The following is a 15804-nucleotide window of genomic DNA, read 5'->3' as shown; positions in this document are numbered from 1 at the left end:
GCTAGATTTAAAGGAGATTTGCATAGCAATTTAATGTCTCCATTATAAAGGGTTTGAAAAGATGCTAAGGTGGATAGAATAATCAGCTCTATCAGTTCCATTAATTTCTGGCCCCCTTTTGCTTCTGCTTTAGACCCCTGACACCAATTATGCAAATGTGTTCACACAGTGTCTGGTTGCTTTTGCATTGTAATTTAAATGTAGGTGTCTTATGAAGACAAAAGGAAATACATTGTCCTTTTCAAAATTTAGAATTTGAACGGATTCACTGATTTTGTTCCTGTCGAATTACCAGGCAGCTGGAGAAACAGCTGGACCAGTTTCTGAACGCCAACAAAAACCCCCCACAAGTCTGAATTACAATAGGGGTTTTCATCAGAATTTTATAGTATTGTTAATAAATACAATACACACTTCAGTAGTAGTTGGCTGCTTTCCTGTTTACATTAGCAAATGTATTGTAAAGATGAAGTCAGATGCACTAGGAGTTGCTTGATTCACTGAGAGAAATCATTTTGGACTTTATTTTAAGGATTACAAAGACCATTTTGAAGGAAGATCTAAAGATCCCTGTCTTAGTTTCCTAGGGGCGGTAGAGCTTGGTGGACCTTGAGGATTGCTTGGTTTAACGCCCAGTTCCACTAGCTGTGTGACCTTGTGAGTTACTTGACCTCTCTGTGCTTTGATCTTCTCATTTGTGAAGTGGGGATAAAACCGTGCCTACTTCAGTGGCTAGTTGTGAGGATTAAATGAGTTAGTTTATAGCACTCAATATGGTGCCTAGCTTGCCTGGTGGCTCAGACAGTAAAGAATCTGCCTGCAGTGCAGGAAACCCGGGTTTCATTCCTGGGTTGGGAAGATCCCCTGGAGAAGGGATAGGCTACCCACTCCAGTATTCCTGCCTGGAAAATTCCATGGACAGAGGAGTCTGGTGGGCTGTTACTGTTTTGACCATGGGGTTGTCACGTGATTGTATGTTCCTCGGTTCTTTGTCTCGTCACAACAAAGATTTGGAGCAACGGACATTAAAGCCCTCGGCGCATCACAGCTCTCAGGTCTTGGACAAACCATGCTACAGTTCTTAGGCAAATTAGTGTTACAGCTCTATTTTATTTATAAGACAGCAGGAGAATCCAAGACTCGAAGAGAAGGGAGTGGAGGAGTGCATGGGGAGGGAGAAAGAGAGAGAAAAAGAGAGAGAGAGAAAGAGAGAGAGAGAGAGAAAAGAGCGCACGCACGCACGCGGGAGACAGTCCGAGAGAAAGCGCTTTGGCTCCTCCTTTTATATGTTTTTTTCCTCTACCTGGGCCTGCCCTATGCAAATTGGGCTTAGCCAGGAGTGCTGTTTGTTCTGCCTGAAGTCTTCACTCTGGTCCTTGGACCTTCCTTGTCTTTTAGCCACTGCCATTTTGGACTCCTTTTCCCTATTCTACCTACCTAACAGGGTCAAAAAGAGTCGGACATGACCAAGTGACGAACACACACAGCATACATACATACAGTACATACATACAGTATACATACATGCATGCATACATACAGTATGTTTATATACATAAAGTATCATTAGTCATTATTATACCCCAAAATGCAAAATATTATTTTCCTAAAATTTCAGCCAGTGGAGCTAATTATTCATAATAGAACAATAGCCTGTCAAACCCAGTTAGTGACTCAAAGTATGGAAATAAATATATGTCTGCCTTTTTATAGGCAGACCAGTATGAGTAAGGAGGGGTATAGAGTCATGCATGTATATGCTGCCTGATCTCAAAGATCAGGCTTCTTACTTTCTTATGAGTACACATCCTTCCCAGTAGGTTGGCTGAATGGCTGTCTTATCTTGAGACAGGGCCAACACCTTCTGGTTAACAGTAAGTAGACAAGGTACACTGGGTCAAGATAGTACAAGGTGGACCCAACTGCAGGTTCTGGGAGCAAATCCTTGCCTCACTGATACACATTGGAAGGACACAGAAATAGGGAAGTGAGGGTGTCCTGGGGAAGCAGTTGATGACGAGGAGAAATAACTCTGGTTAGAGAGTTTACCTAAATTGTGCTTAGTTAATCCAAGTAATCTGTGTCAGAATTGGAGCGTGTTACTGGAACCACAGCAGCAATGGCAAATTACACTGGATGTTGGGGTAAAGATTGGTTAGGATGGTCCAAGGGGTGGTTTGTGTAGAACCTTCTTGTCTAACTGGAAGGGGGAGGAAGAAAAGAATACCAGGATGTTTATGAAGGAGTGAGGTAGTCCTTTAAGTAGTTTCTTTCATCATCTAAACTTTGTGGAACAGAAAGCACCGTTGATCTTCTGGACATTTTCTCAATGAAGGAATGGTGATCTTTAAGAATACCTTAAATCAGTCCGAGCAATATGTCTGAGTGATAGGTATGAGAAAAAAAATAAAAAGAACTATGTTCCTACAGAATTATTAGATTTCTCCAGGCAGTAAACTCTAAGAGATTGAAAGCTTCCTTCTCTCTCTCCCTTTCTCTTATGTCCAGGAAAAAACTGCTTCCTAACATGCAAGGGAGAACTAGGCTTATTTAACATGACATAAAAATCTACTTTGGAAGTTCACATTTTTTGATTACCAAGATTAGGGAAGCACAATGGCTTTTGGAATCAGAATTGCACTAGTTGCAAAGGAAACTGATCTTCTATGAGAGTTGTTGTTGTTGTCCAGTCACTCAGTCATGTCCAACTCTGTGACCCCATGGACTGCCGCACACCAAGCTTCTGTCCTTCACTACCTCTCAGAGTTTGCGCAAACGCAAGTCCATTGAGTCGGTGATGCTATCCAACCATCTCATCCTCTGTTGCCCCCTTCTCCAACTATGAGAGGTGGATACTGCTCAATTATCATTGTGGTTGCTCTTGAGTTAATGAGCCTCCCTAACTATCATTGATCATAACTATTTCTTGTTGCAGAAAAGAATTCCTTTTCATACCTACAATCATAATCTGTTGTCTAAATTATGTAGGCAGATAAACTGAGCATTTGGAAATCAGAGACTCTAAGGAGTGTACTTGGCAGTCAATTAACATTTGCTGAATGAATGAGATGTTCAGTGTGCATTACAAGATAATGGTGATGACAATGGTTAGAAATGAAGGAGGAAAAGGAAAGGGAAAAGGACAGGGAGAGGAAAGAAACAGCTGTAGCTGTAAGGCAGCTGGCATGACAATTACTGCTGCTGAAGCGACCACAATACACTGTTTTTAATTATTCTGAGGTTGGTTCTGCAGTTTGCATATAACCTCAGATTTTTGCTTCAAATGTCCCCTCCTACTGATTGTCCTTTAGTCATCCGGCAATGGCACCCCACTCCAGTACTCTTGCCTGGAAAATCCCATAGATGGAGGAGCCTGGTGGGCTGCAGTCCATGGGGTCGCTGAGGGTCAGACACGACTGAGCGACTTCACTTTCACTTTTCACTTCCATGCATTGGAGAAGGAAATGGCAACCCACTCTAGTGTTCTTGCCTGGAGAATCCCAGGGACGGGGGAGCCTGGTGGGCTGCCGTCTATGAGGTCGCACAGTTGGACACGACTGATGCGATGCAGCAGCAGCAGCAGTAGCAGCAGCAGCAGCAGCAGCAGCAATCCATAGGGAAGATGAGGGAACAAAAGATTAATGTTAGCAAAAAGTTTCCCAGTATTTTCTTCATTTCATTCTCACAGCAGCTCTATAAGAGAAGGTCTATTATCCTTGTTTTACAGGTGGAAAAAACCGAGGTTTAGCAGAAGTCTCATGGTCACAGAGGTAGTATGGAGCAGAGCTAGAATTTGAACCATGGGCTGTCTGAAACTAGAGAGTATGCTCTTACCATTACACTTTCCTGCTTCCACACTACTCAGACTTCTAACTTGATTCCAGTCACTGTAAGTGTTCCCAGCACGTTATAGTTTTAGAAGAAATTTTATTGGAGTAGAGTTGCTTTACAACTTTGTGTGAGCTGCTGCTGTACAGCAAAGCGCATCAGCTATACATATTCATGTATGCCCTCTTTTTTGGATTTCCTTCCTACTTAGGTCACCACAGAGCACTGAGTAGAGTTCCCTGTGCTATACAGTTCTCATTAGTTACCTATTTTGTGCATAGTGTCAATAGTGTATGTATGTCAATCCCCATCTCCCAATTCATCCCATCCCTACTTTCCCCTTGGTATCCATACATTTGTTCTCTGTGTCTCTATTTCTGCTTTGTAAACAAGATCATCTATAACAATTTTTTTCAGATTCCACATATATTCATTAATACATGATATTTGTTTTTCTGACTTACTTCCCTTTGTATGACAGTCTCTAGGTCCATCATGTCTCTACAAATGACCCAGTGCTATACAGTTTACAAATGTTTTCATACTCCCTCTTCCTCCTGCCCTCCCTTCCTACCTTCTTCCTTCTGTGTGTGTGTGTGTAAATGTGTACCGCATTGGTTTATTACATTAATTTTCTTCTTGTATCTTTTGGATTCTTAAGCCTCAAGATGCCCCTGTGCTGCAATGTTCTGAAGTCAAAAAGTTCTACAAGGTCTATGAAGGAAAACAGCAATTCCCTAGGCCCCGACTTTCTCGAAACCCTCCCCCAGAGCAAATAACTGTCAGCTACTTCAGCTGTTTCTTTTAGTATTTGTTTCAGCATTTCTAAATGATATGCTTATATTGCTACTTTCAACTGCCTCAACCCCAGCCCACTCCAATTGCACACTTACACACTTTTCTATCCACTCTTCCAATACAGATATATCATTTTGTTGGTTAAATCAAATCAATATGTATGCTATTATGACTATGTAAATGCCTACATACTATGATACCTTTCCTTTTTGTTTTTCGTGGAGTTATAGATGGGGCATCTCTGGTGGCTCAGTGGTAAAGAAGCCACCTGCAAAGCAGGAGACGTGGGTTCAATCCCCGGTTCAGGAAGATCCCCTGGAGGAGGGCGTGGCAGCCCACTCCAGTATTCTTGCCTGGAGAATCCCATGGACAGAGGAGTCTGGTGGGCTGCAGTCCATAGGGTCAAAGAGTCAGACATGACTGAAGCGACTGAGCACCAACACGCAAAGTTATAAACACACACTTTGCTTTTACTTTTCACTTCATTTCAGTTATCACCAGCTCACAGCCAAATTCACCTCTAAAGGTGTATTTCTTTACAATGTAGTCGGACACATTAGGTAGTCTATCAATTTCACCTTCTTGTGAAACACGTGAAAGCCTTCTGGTTTTCACCATTTTGACTTTGATGCTTCTCTAGACTTGCTTCACAGCTGTAATTCTGGGATCAAACTTCGCCATTATTCTGATAGTTTACATGTCTCTTTCTTGTGTCAGATCTCATTTCCAGAATCCTACATGTCTTAGCTTTTGATGTTTTTCCTTTCTTTTATCTTCTTTTTTTCCAATGATGATTCCAACATTTCAGGGGCTAACAATAAAAAAGGTTTTTTTCTCGCTTCAGTAGCTATCCTCTGTAGGTTGGCTGCAGATCTGCTCCATGTTAGCTTCTTCCCAGGATCCGCGCGCGGTCCTGATCTGGCCCACACCCACCTTTTGGGAAAGAAAAGAGCAAAGATATCCATAATTTCCATTTGCATTTAATTGTTCAAAGCAATGCAATAGCCAAGTTTGATGTCAGTGGGAGGGGAAATATAATAAAATCGTAATTCTGATGGACAAGGGCATGGGATATTCTGAACACATAACACAACCTTACTGTGTGTTCCTCCATCACTTGCTCCCACATTTTTGGATAGCCATCCTCCAAAAGCTTTCTGAAGAAGGGTGCATAAGAGCTAAATTTGTTGAGATCCTGTATGTCTAAAATATCCCTTTTACCCAGTTAACAGCTAATTTAGATATAGAATTTTAGATTGAAATGATTTTTTTTTCCTCAGAATTTATGGATATTGCTCTGCTGTCTTCTTGATTCCAGTGTTGCTGTTTAGAAGTGCAATGTAACCCTAATGTTTGTTTATAACCTTTTTCACTTCTGGAAGTTTATTTTTGTTCCCACTGATCTGAAATTTCACAGTGGTGGGTCAGTGTGGACTTGTTTCCATCCATTGTGCTGGATACTTGACAGACCCTCTAAATTTGGAAATTTATGTCCTTCAGTTTAGAAAATTTTCATGAATTATACCTTTGATATGTATATATGTGAAAAGAAGAGAAGTGAAAAGGAAAGGAGAAAAGGAAAGATACACCCATTTGAATGCAGAGTTCCAAAGAATAGCAAGGAGAGATAAGAAAGCCTTCCTCAGCGATCAATGCAAAGAAATAGAGGAAAACAGTAGAATGGGAAAGACTAGAAATTTCTTCAAGAAAATTAAAGATACCAAGGGAACATTTCATGCAAAGATGGTCTCAATAAAATACAGAGATGGTAGGGACTTAACAGAAGCAGAAGATATTAGGAAGATGTGGCAAGAATACAGGAAGAATTGTACAAAAAAGGTCTTCATGACCCAGATAATCACGATGGTGTGATCACTCACCTAGAGCCAGACATCCTGGAATGTGAAGTCAAATGGGCCTTAGAAAGCATCACTACGAACAAAGCTAGTGGAGGTGATGGAATTCCGGTTGAGCTATTTCAAATCCTGAAAGATGATGCTGTGAAACTGCTACACTCAATATGCTAGCAAATTTGGAAAACTCAGCAGTGGCCACAGGACTGGAAAAGGTCAGTTTTCATTCCAATCCCAAAGAAAGGCAATGCCAAAGAATGCTCAAACTACCACACAATTGCACTCATCTCACATGCTAGTAAAATAATGCTCAAAATTCTCCAAGCCAGGCTTCAGCAATACATGAACCATGAACATCAAGATGTTCAAGCTGGTTTTAGAAAAGGCAGAGGAACCAGAGATCAAATTTCCAACATCTGATAGATCATCAAAAAAGCAAGAAAGTACCAGAAAAACATCTATTTCTGCTTTATTGACTATACCAAAGCTTTTGACTGTATGGATCACAATAAACTGTGGAAAATTCTGAAAGAGATGGGACTACCAGACCACCTGACCTGCCTCTTGAGAAACCTGTATGCAGGTCAGAAAGCAACAGAACTGGACATGGAACAACAGACTGGTTCCAAATAGGAAAAGGAGTACGTCAAGGCTGTATATTGTCACCCTACTTATTTAACTTCTATGCAGAGTACATCATGAGAAATGCTGGGCTGAGTGAAGCACATGCTGGAATCAAGATTGCTGGGAGAAATATCAATAACCTCAGATATTCAGATGATACCACCCTTATGGCAGAAAGTGAAGAAGAACTAAAGAACCTCTTGATGAAAGTGAAAGAGGAGAGTGAAAAAGTTGGCTTAAAGCTCAACATTCAGAAAACTAAGATCATGGCATCTGGTCCCATCACTTCATGGCAAATAGATGGGGAAACAATGGAAACAGTGGCTGACTTTATTTTCCTGGGCTCCAAAATCACTCCAGATGGTGATTGCAGCCATGAAATTAAAGGATGCTTACTCCTTGGAAGGAAAGTTATGACCAACATAGACAGCATATTGAAAAGCAGAGACATTATTTTGTCAACAAAGGTCCATCTAGTCAAGGCTATGGTTTTTCCAGTGGTCATGTATGGATGTGAGAGTTGGACTATAAAGAAAGCTGAGCGTCAAAGACTTGATGTTTTTGAACTGTAGTGTTAGAGAAGACTCTTGAGAGTCCCTTGGACTGCAAGGAGATCAAACCAGTCCATCCTAAAGGAAATCAGTCCTGAATATTCATTGAAAGGACTGATGCTGAAGCTGAAACTCCAATATTTTGGCCACCTGATTGAAGAGCTGACTTATTTGAAAAGACCCTGATGTTGGGAAACATTGAAGGTAGGAGGAGAAGGGGACAACAGAGGATGAGATGGTTGTATGGCATCACCGACTCAATGGACATGGGTTTGGGTGGACTCCGGGAGTTGGTGATGGACAGGGAGGCCTGGCATGCTATGGTTCATGGGGTCACAAGGAGTCGGACACGACTGAGCGACCGAACTGAACTGATATCTTTGATATTTTCCTGCCCTCCACCATTTTACCCCTATGTCTATTCACATCTATTTTCATGTCTCCTAACTTATTTTATATTTAGAAAGACTCTTTTTAATTATCTGAATGTGTTTTTTTCTAAATGGCACTTGATACTTATTTTAAAATGCAACGCCTTCCCCTATCTCTATTAGGATACTTGTGCTCACGCTCAGTCGTGTCAGTCGTGTCCGACTCTGCGACCCCATGGACTGTAGCCCTCCAGGATTCTCTGTCCATGGGGATTCTCCGGGCAAGAATACTGGAGTGGGTTGGCATGTTTTCCTCCAGGGGATCTTCCCAAACCAGGGATCAACCCTGCATCTCCTGCGGCTCCTACACTGCAGGCAGATTCTTGACCACTTACCTATGTGGGAAGCCCCTCTATTAGGATATTTACTAATAATTTGCTTTTTCAACATTTCCTTTTTCCTGCTTAGTCTTTTCATCCTCAAGTTGCCTGTCCCCTTTTTGTTTTGGCTCCTATATTTTATGTTAGAGTAATTACTTAAACTCCTTAAATTTCTGGTGATCCCACCCCTAGTTCAGAAATGCTGTTTTGCCCTTTTCAGAAAATTATTTTCCAGCAAGTGTCTCCACTTGCTGGAAGTCTCCTGGTTGCACAGAGTAGGGTAGAGAACGGTGTCTTAAATGGACTTTCAAACAATCTTCCTGTTTTCAGTTTTGTCTCCACTTCCTAAAGCACCTGTTGCATCAGTTTCTAAATATTTTGTGAGTTCTACATGCAAATCAAATTGCTTCTCAGCCTTCTCCTCTGCTAGATTTGGGTTCAACTTTCTTGGGTCTGCTCAATTATTAACTCATCCATATGCTTTCTGGTTCTCAGAATGGTATTACTGTGGCTCCCCTCATTGGTCTTGTAGGTTTACACTTTTTAAAAATCCCTTACTATTGTTTTAATAAATTTGGAACGAAAGTAAAGGTAAATGCATGTGCTCAACCTACTATTTTTAAGCAGAAGTCTTATGACTCTGCAAACAACCAGGGAAGACATTATTATCCCCATTTTTTTTTTAAAGGAGAATTCAAATGACGTGCCAGGATTACACAGCATATAATGCTGGATCTAGGTCTTGTATTCATTCTGGTCCTTTGACTCCAAGTTCAATGCTCTTTCCACCAAATTCCTAAAAAAGAAGGCTGTATAATGTCATTGTTAAAAGAATGATCTTTGGCACCAGAGATGTGGGTATGAGTCCAGGTTTTGCCTCTTGATAGCTGTATTCTTTTGACAAATTGTTTAGTCTCACTACAGTGAAAATTCCTCATTGGAATTTTAATAAAATGGGGATGATATCAATAGCACAACCTCAAGACAGTGTTTTGAGGATTCAATTAGATAATATATGTAAAGTACTCAGCAGAGCTTCTGGCATATAGTGAGTGCTCCCTTATTACTATAATGGAAAAATTGAAATGATAAGATATAATAATGATTTGCAGTTTTAATTAACTGAACTATGTTCAGGGAAACTTTTAAATTAATTCTGCAGACATTTACTGAATAATTAGCATGTGCACTGTGGAATGTTTATTCTTCCTTTCTCTTCTATTTGAACCTCTTAGTGAAAACATCTTTGATTAATATCTACTCCAAAACTAGTTGAGCTTAGATGACAAATTTCTGAGTAAGGATAGAAGAATTGGGCAGGGTCACAGATTTTTCTATCCATCAACATAATTAACAGCAACCAAATGCATTTACAAAGCCCCAAATTCACCAGCAGCTAAAACAAGGTAAAGAATGAAACCTTGCTCATAAATGAAACAGATGTTATAAATTACTGATAAGAGAAACGGAGTATTCTGGTGCAGTCAGGTGTGGCTTCTCACTCTGTCCCTATTCCTCAGAAGAAGAACAAGAGGAAAAAAGTGTGGGTGTTTTGAAATTAATTTTTTATTGGAGTATAGTTGATTACAATGTTGTGTTAGTTTTTGCCGTATAGCAACATGAGTCAGATATACGTGTGAGTGTGTGTGTTGTTGTTGCTATTGTTGTCATTGTTCAGTGGCTAAGTCCTGTCCATCTCTTTGCAACCTTGTGGATTGCAGCACTCTAAGCTTCCTTGTCTTTTACTATCTCCCAGAGTTTGCTCAGACTCCTGTCCATTGAGTCAGTGATGCCATCCAACCATCTCATCCTCTGTGTGTATGTGTATGTGAAGTCGCTCAGTCGTGTCCGACTCTGCGCAACCCCATGGACTGCAGCCTACCAGGCTCCTCCGTCCATGGGATTTCCCAGGCAAAAGTACTGGAGTGGGATGCCATTGCCTTCTCCTGGACTAAAACCCAAATTCCAATAGAGTGGATATAACCAAATGAAGGTGAAATATAGGCATCATGCTTCTTTCCTCCCTTGTCTAAAAAACAAAGATTGAGTCCTGTAACTTGAGAACTATCAATACAGAGACTTAGAAAAGGAAATTGAGGGTGAAAATTCTATTAGAACACAGGACTTCATCAAAATGTGAAACTTTGGTTCTTTGAAAGACGTTGTTAAGGTAATGAAAAGTCAAAGACTAGGGGTGTGTGTGTGTGTGTGTGTGTGTGTGTATGTGTGTGTATTTGTATCCACTGGTTTTAGATTCTATTCCCATATAGGTCATTACAGAGTACTGAATACAGCTCCTTGTGCTATGGAGTAGGTCCTTATCAGTTATCTATTTTATATATAGTATTGTATATGTGTCAGTCACAATCTCCCAATTTATCCCTCCCCCTGAGGGTAGGGGATTTGACAACATTCTGAGGTTCTCTCTCATGCCTTCACTAATTTGTGAAGAATTCTGAGGGTGTAGACAAGGGGATGAGTGAAGAAATGGGGGTATACAAGAAAATTGTTTTAGAATGGAAGTCTCCATAAACCACCATGGTACCTCAGCAGAGATTATAAAGGCCTCTAGAGCTTTCTACTTCCCAGGTAACCAAGTTGAGCAGAAGAACTGATACAAAATACACAAGAGTATAATACACCCCTGCTTGGTTATATTGGGCTGAGACTGACCATTTTACTAAATCTCACAAGAGAGCAGAACTAATAAGGTTAATAGCATGGAGGAAAGATGTGGGTCAATCACAGTGAATAAAGAGTGAAAAGGCATAGAGATTTAAGAATTTGAAAGAAATGAAAGATACAGTCAAATATAATCCAATACAGGGCTAATTGGTGTCTCAGAGGAAGACAACTCAACAAATTCCAAATAATAAGAGGTATTATACCAAAACCCCTACCAACGACACGAGGGAAAATTGATTTAGAACAATTAACATAGCTGCTGCTGCTACTAAGTCACTCAGTCGTATCCGACTCTTTTCGACCCCATGGACTGCAGCCCACCAGGCTCCTCCATCCACGGGATTTTCCAGGCAAGATTACTGGAGTGGGGTGCCATTGCCTTCTCTGACAATTAACATAGAGATATATTATATTCTCATTGAGTTCTTGAACTTCAGGGTTAACTATATATAGCCTTCAGGAATCTTGGAAGAAAAGAAAATCACCTATAATAGAAAAATTTTGACTCAACTCAGACTTTTTCAGAGCAAAAGTCAGGGGAAAAAAAAAAGACACAAGAGTCATGGCTACAAAATTCTGAGAGAAGGAACGTGAAGAAAATGTGAGCCACAAGTAGTATTTCTGTTCAAGTATTTGCTCAAGGCAACAGGCAGACAAAAAAGAACTCAGGGAATGTGGCCATTAACCATTCTTGAAAAAACTACCAAAGAATTCCCACCCATTCAGGATGTGAATAAAAAATAAAAAACCCAGGAATGATGATATTAGGATAAAAGAATTGGTGGTAAGCACCGAATCCATTTGAATACAGAAGTGAGACTAAACAACTAAATAAAGTTGCCAAAAGCTGTAAATGTTATAAACCCTGACAAAATAGAAACGATATAAACCACAAAAATTGGGAGTTGAAGTACAGAGGGTGGGAGGAAGTATAATAATGTTAATTACCTCATTTTGCTGACCAAGTAGTCAATTGACACTATTAATCAAGAAATATGGGCTGTTCTGATTTTATTTTTGTTTATGTATTTTCTTTGCTCATATTTTTGGGCTATTTTTCATATCTTTGCTGCTGCTCCCTTTTATATCCTTTTTTAAACCAATATGCATTGAATATTAATCTACATAACAACTGAATACTTAATAAATGTTGTTGAGGCAATTTTGCAGACTTCATGGGACTGTAAATTCTTGAAGATTGGGAATATGTTTTATTCATCTTTGAATTCTCTCAGCACCTGGCATAGAAACTTGCATATAGTAGATCATCAGTAAATTTTTTTGAATAAATGAATTAATTTGCTTTGTTTCATATACATTTTGTTGCTGGCTGGAAATATAAGGAAAATGAACCATAATTGGAGAATATGATAAAGCCTGTCATCCACATCTGATAGACCTATTATAAATGTTCCTGATGCCTCATTAAAGACATTCTATTGTTTTCAGAATGCATTTTCCCCCAGTAAATAATCTCTGCTCACTCTAATTTAATCATTCATACAGCTTTCAGAATGATAATTTCAAAACTCAGCTCTGATCCTGTCACATCTCTGCTTAAAAACCTCCCATGCTCCCCTACTGTCTACAAAACAGAATCCAAGTTCCTGTGCATAGCACTGAAGGTCCTATGTGATCTGGCCTCAGTCCATTTCTTGCCAGCCAATGCCCCTCACATGTTACCCATTCAGGAGTACTTGCAAGTTTTGGAACATGCTATATACGAAGATGAGATGGTTGCATGGCATCACTGACTCAATGGACATGGGTTTGGGTGGACTCTGGGAGTTGGTGATGGACAGGGAGGCCTGGTGTGCTGAGAGGTTCATGGGGTTGCAGAGTCCGACACGACTGAGCAACTGAACTGACTGACTGATATAATTTGTGCGTCTATATCTTTGCTCATGGTGTTCCCTCTACTTAAAATGTCACTTTTCATCCCATATCCTTCTCTTTTCTTGCTGTCAGCAACCATCATGATACTACTCCTTTCCTTAGAACCCAACTCCATTACTTTCTCTATTAGGCTTTGCTGTCTCCCATGCTTAAATAACTGTACTGTTTGTGGTTCTTCTTTCTTTCTATTATATTTTTAAAGTTTTGACTGTGCTGGGTCTTCATTGTGGTGCTCAGGCGTTCTCTAGTTGCAGAGCATGGATTCTAGAAAGGGAGGGCTCAGTAGCTGCTGTGAAGGGGTAAGTTTCCCCATGGCACATGGCATCTTAGTTCCTGGACACGGGATTGAACCTGGGTCCTCTGCATTAGAGGGCAGATTCTTAACCACAGAACCACCAGGGATGTCCCTGTCATTCTTCTGTAGTACTTTCCTCATGCTCCATTTATTGTATTGTGTAGTCACTAAGTCATGTCTGACTATTTGCAACCCCATGGACTGTAGCCCGCTAGGCTCCTCTGTCCATGGGATTTCCCAGGCAAGAATACTGGAGTGGGTTGCCATTTCCTTCTCCAGGGGATCTTCCCAACCCAGGGATCAAACCTGCATCTCCTGCATTGGCAGGCAGATATTTTACCACTGAGACACCAGGGAAGCCCCTCCATTTATTGTATTATAGCTAATTGTACATATATCAAACACTGTCTCCTCGCTCGTGATCTTCTTGGGTTTGTACATTTCCTTTCCCCATATTCTTTGGGTTGTGCCTTATGTATTCTAGAAAGCTGTCACAGAGAATGTGCCTGACGCATAATAAATGTTCGATGGATGTCTGTAGCTTGGAATTTAAAAAGTACATGCATTTCTTACATTTACAAGTAAAAATAATTATTTTAAGTAATGAGGGCTAAACTGAAAATCCTAAGGGTTGATAGAAGGTAGAAAAGCTGTCTCTTAAGCTGTGGTTTTCTGTCCTGATAAAAGAGAAGTCTTTAGAGGTAGACTGCTCTGGGAAAACTCTGTGAGTTGTTTAGCTCCTCAAATTAAAGCAAGTATACGTGTATTACTCTTGGAAAATGATAAAGTAACCATTACCCTGATTGTAGATGCGTTAACACTGAAAAGCAGTGCTCCGTTTGGATATGCAAATCTTTGGGTGTGGAGAAGGAGCCTGCTTCCCCAGACACCGAAGCAGACAAGAACAGAACTGTTTCTTTCCTCTGTTGATTTAGACCATATATGTGTCAATATGGGTTTCCCTGATAGCTCACTTGGTAAAGAATCCGTCTGCAATGCAGAAGACCTCGGTTCAATTCCTGGGTCGGGAAGATCCCGTGGAGAAGGGATAGGCTCCCCACTCCAGTATTCTTGGGCTTCCCTTGTGGCTCAGCTGGTAAAGATTCTGCCTGTAATGCGGGAGACCTGGGTTTGATCCCTGGGTTGAGAAGATCCCCTGGAGAAGGGAAAGGCGACCCACTCCAGTATTCTGGCCTGGAGAATTCCATGGACTGTATAGTCCATGGGGTCGCAAAGAGATGGACAAGACTGAGCAACTTTAACTCTCTCTCATGTGTCAATATATTGTTGCTTCTATAGAGATATGGATATCCTTGCTTGAGCCCACGATCTAGGAGAACAGAAGCTGAGGTCTAAAGTATACATTAAAGCAAAGACAGGCATGATCCCTACAGCTTCCTGGAGAAACAATTATGCATGGTACCAAACTGGCTTTGGTGAGACTTTACCTACAAAGACTAAGTCAATCTTTGTGAGAAATGCGCTGTTGTTGGACTGCTGTGTTCTAAGGTGATAGCCCAGTTGGGTCAGAGGTCAAGGTCACAGTCCTGGGGCTGGAGGATGGGGTTTCCTTTGAAAGAGCAGATATTCCCATGGTCTGTCACCCGAGGGAGACACTACACCTGGGACAGAAAATGGGCCTTTGAAAGTGGACCTTAAACTGGGTGAAGAGGGTTGTTTTCTTTTCTGAGCTTTACAGAGGTTGGGCCTGGATGCTCCGCATGGCTAGGGGAACTCTTGATTGAGAGGGGAGCTGCATGGACCCAGACATATGGACCCAGGCTGGAAACTCTACAGTAAGGCAGGCCTGATCTAGTCCACAGGGCTCTGAGAGCAGCCATGTCATACCTGTGTTCATGATGTTCTTGTGAAGAGAGGGCAGTGCTCCTTCCTGCCAAATCCCAAGGCAACGCTGAAGATGGCACTGGCTGGAGAGAGCTCAGTGTCCCAGAACGTTAGGGTGTGGGACATCTGAAGCAGAGGCAAGAATAGTTCAGTTATTTCAGGATTATGTGGGTGCCAGCACCTCTCCTACGGACTCCTCTGTAGTAGAGAAGGGAGGGAAACTCCAAAGGGGGTGGGCTGACATCCTGGTAATTTGAAAGGTGGGAACTCAGAGCTATTGTAGCTGGGGATATTTTTGAGGGGAATTTTATTTTAAATATGACTTCCTTTATAGTAGAAAATTCATGAACACTATGATACTCTGATTCTCAAGGGCATACAAGGCCTTTTATTGAGCAAACCCTTTCCATTCTGGGTATCCTGCTCAATAGACTTGAGAAATACAAAGGTAAATAAAGTACTCCTCCATTTAACTTTACATGAGCCCTTTCTTTTTTTGTTCCTTTTAGGCTTTGGTTCTTGAGCCTTTTTGTAGAGGCATAGGAGAAACCAGAAATGAACTGATGGACTCTCACTTTTCTTCCATTATTTTTCCATCCTCTATTTTCTTCACAAAATGTTCTGTATCAGAGAGTAAGGGAGGGTTTTAAGTTTTTTCTGGATATTATGCATAAGCAT

Source organism: Bos indicus x Bos taurus, chromosome 21 (assembly GCF_003369695.1).
Source record: "Bos indicus x Bos taurus breed Angus x Brahman F1 hybrid chromosome 21, Bos_hybrid_MaternalHap_v2.0, whole genome shotgun sequence".
NCBI classification, from domain to species: Eukaryota; Metazoa; Chordata; class Mammalia; order Artiodactyla; family Bovidae; genus Bos; species Bos indicus x Bos taurus.
Note: the sequence above shows the minus strand (reverse complement) of the source record.